Genomic DNA, 4,238 nt, shown 5'->3' on the forward strand with positions numbered 1-4,238 from the left:
CTATTGGACCGTTGTTTTAATTCATTCCATAGATAAAACGATTAGCGACCATTGTCATGTGACTGTAACAAGATCGTTCCATAGATCGATTCTAAGGCAGAAAATTACATCAGATTTAGTATATATATATATATATATATATATATATATATATATATATATATATATATATAATATATATATTTAAAACATACACTGGAAGCGTAAATGTACGCACTAAATCGTTAAACAAGATCCCACCCACAACATTATGTAACTCACAGGTTTGGCACAGCAGAGTTTTCATATAATGTTTATTTTTTTAACGTATGTATCTATCAAGAGTGTATTGTTATCAACAATATTTCCACAAACTTTAGTTACCTTGACTTTGCGTGTTCACGCCATTAAACGTATTTATATTGAATGAAGGTAAATCATCTCACGACACTGAGATCAATATATATATCAACAATATATGACGTAAAGCAACATAGTCTGTTAACACCTCGGTTGACTGTATAGAGTTATAAGTATATTGTGGTGACGCACAGCCGTGTCGTCGTATTTTGCGTATCACGAAGGTATGTATATACATAGGGAGGGGTGGGGTCATCGTCCCATAGAATAATGGCACATAAGTATGCTCTGTGTAGAACTTCGTCTGTTCTTCCAAAACGTTTACGGGTGTCTGAATTCCAAACACCTGCGATAATGAAGCTATACACAGTATTGTCGATATCAATATTATCGATTTTTGCTAGATAGTCTTCGCACACTAATTACGCATGGAAATATGGCACTAATCTGACGTTTTCAATTTTTAGTTCCAATTTGCAAATTTCAGTCATACTACACATGAATATTAATGAAACTAAATTAAATTGCAATTGTATATAGGAAATAAATTTAATTCCAGTTTAATTAAACTGTACCTAGTAACAACTCCTTAAGGTAGAGATTCAGTTTACCTGACAGGTATTTTAATTATTTAATTAGGAAAACAAGATTACCTCCCTTGTCCACAAAACTATATATTTTCGAAAAGCTTATTGTATGAATTTTAAACTTCTCTTTCCTGTCAAAATTGGTTTATGGATACATCTGTTTACTATGAAGAAAGCGCCGTCTTGAAAACTGTCTACTAGTTGTCAATATTGTAGGGCAGCAGCTCAAATTTCACTACTTCAAGTTTATGCATAAATTAACACCCATACTAGTTGTCTGCACGATTGCTGTAACACTATTCAACTAAAAACAATGCCCCGACGGCGTTTTGAAGATAAACACATTGTCAATCATTTGTGAAAATTTCAAAACAAAAGGTCAAAGCGTCTAGGAGCTATTTTTTTTTAAAGTTCTGGAATGTACACTAAAAAGAAGCTGAGATAATTGCTAATTTGCATAACAATTCACTCAGTAAGAAGTTTGCTAATGCTCATAATTAAAATGGCTGTTACAGTTACAAATTTAAATGTATTATCGTTTTGTAAAAAGTTAAATACAGTGCATAATATGGAGATCTCGTCATTTCTTTTTTTTTCACCATGTTTTTTTTTATTATTTATATACAGCCTTGCTAAACCAGATAATTTTGCACCTGTTATCTATATTGTAAAATCGTTTTTGAGTATGTTCCACTATACACAATTCTACAAAATTTCAACAGTTTATAGCCAAGACTGTTTGAATAATAAAAAGCAAAAAAAAATTCACTCCCAAGTGCCCACGAACCTGCATCTCTAACTTAATTCAATGAAATTCAACTCCAATTTAACTTGTCTTGGCAATTGCATTAGGTTAGTTGATATACAGGTGTATATGAACCTAAATCTAGTACCAAGACACGTATTTCCTAAAATTGTGTTAAATATCAATACATTTGTCTACTAGTTCGAATCTTATTATTTTTATTAGCACAACGATTATTGAAAAAAAGGGTTTGCTTTACTTATGAGAGTATCGAAAATACAGAAAATACAGTGTTCAATGCACTACTGATATTCTCTATATCAATGATACCACTTAACTTACATTGGGACGTCTATGTCAATATTCCACTTTTGTGAAACCGTCATTTTTACCTACGATTACGTGCAACGGATGTAGCATATGAATATATCACACTTCTCTGTCAGCTATAATTGGTTGGCACCACGGAAGTGTCTGGAGGTGTCGCAGCTGGCGTGTCAACCGACTTATGAGGTTCAGTGACTGTACATTCATTATCATTTGTTGTAAGTGACAGGGTTGTATTGCCGGTCGTAAACAAAAAGCTCTTTTATTCGCAGAATATGGTTTGTTTTTTTCTTCTCTTTTATAAATTATCACCATAAAGACACCAATCTTTGCAACTTTTCATAACATGGTCATGCGCGTGAAAGTCAACAGTATCCTTATTAATCGAGGGGTAAATTTGTCTATACATGCCAATGACGCCACGTCACAATTAATCGCATGTAAAATCACTTTTTTCCAGACAATTATTAAACTAACAACATACTGCAATCAATAAACTTCCAAAAGGTTATGTAAACTTTTCATTTCATTTAATTGTATTTATTTTTAATACAGGATTGTCGGTTGATATTATTCAACGTGCTATTGAGTCTTTTGCTCGCATTTGAATCCATTCTGTAATGTGCAGTGAAATCACTGGCGATGATATTAACATCTGGCATTTCGAAAAGTAGGTCTGTCGCTAGTTCTACTTCACGCATAGTCTTTAACGGACGACATCGATATTGACAGATGCATATTTAATTATGGTGAATGCCCCAGCGCTATATGATGGCTTAGTAGATAGATTACATTCTCTCAATCGGAGCGAACATTCTTTGATATCACCGCGATACTAGTGGAAAAAGAGCATTATGATTTCACTCTTCATAAAAAAAAAACCTCAGTCTCCGGAAGGTGTAACCTTACGCGGGTATTGGGTATACAGATAGCATGTAAGCACATCAATTTTTTACACACTGTGATCGGATTTTCTTAGTGTACCTTTCGATACGGTCGACGGGAACGGATCTGGCAAACAGGTGTGTTTAGCTTACGCAACAACGCGAAGGATTAGTCTTCACCGATTCACCGCACGCGTAACTGCGTCACTCTTTTTAAGTTGTACTCTCAGATTACATACAGAGAACATCAATTACTCATGGGGCGGCTGTTTCTCAGACGTCTGGGTATAGACTTCTTTGAAAGATTACTTGTTTCTTTGTGCGCACGATGCCTCAATTCGTGAGGTTTTTTTGTATAGCCGCAAGTTACGAGTATTGAAATGTATTCGACTCCCACCACCTAACAGCATCCATTGACGTGTTGGTTGACGCTGTGTGTCATTTTATTAAAGTACGCTCAACACTAAGCATAGATGATAGAAGTATTTTGCAGATGTTTTTCCTTTTATTCAGTGAATATGCTAATAAATAAATCATCACTGGACACGTACGTTCGCCAATATATGCGACGAAATAAGATGGAGACCAGATAGAAAAAAAGTCAATTGCTACAGTTTGCTCAATTGTCAACTTGCCAGAGATGTCCGAACAATTCACAGTATTTTTCTATTTTTATTTGCGTTAACTTACGTCTAGGAACACAAATCCTTGACAATACGAAGGTGACACTTTGAACTGTTTGATAAATAATGCATGAAGACGCATTTCCATAATATGTTTATTCGTTGTTGAGTTTGAAGCAGATATAGCGTAACTGTGTATTTCTTTGCATGTATATCCCGTTCAGGTAACTGTATTTTTCTACGACACAGAAAAACACGCCATACCAGCGCTTCTAGTAGCAATGTCCACATCACAACCTTGACCGAGAGATTGCTGGACATTAATGTGTACTCCAACTGAGAGGGGATGACGTGGATTCATCTTCTTTGTTGTGCCTATATAAAAGTGTGAACTACCTTAACAACGTACACTCTGTTATTTGAAAACCCTGTATTGAATAGTTTTGCGCCGTGCACATATGTATGCATATGTACGTAAAATTACATTAAGTGGAGACGTATGCCTGGCGCACACGTACAGTGAACAACCTTTCAATCAAATTGAAAGAATATAGTAATGATTACTTCACATGTCACTATGAGTTTAACTACAGGTCGTAAGTACAAATGTATTCTTTTTTTGCACCAATCTACGTGTGAACAAAAATCGTATTTTTACGCGATTATACGTCGCATGGGTACCAGTTCGAACCCGAGGCAGTGTAACGATGGTGGCGCTCTAGCCGCGATGGCG

Source organism: Saccoglossus kowalevskii, chromosome 14 (assembly GCF_978046115.1).
Source record: "Saccoglossus kowalevskii chromosome 14, keSacKowa6.1, whole genome shotgun sequence".
In the NCBI taxonomy this organism is placed as follows: domain Eukaryota; kingdom Metazoa; phylum Hemichordata; class Enteropneusta; family Harrimaniidae; genus Saccoglossus; species Saccoglossus kowalevskii.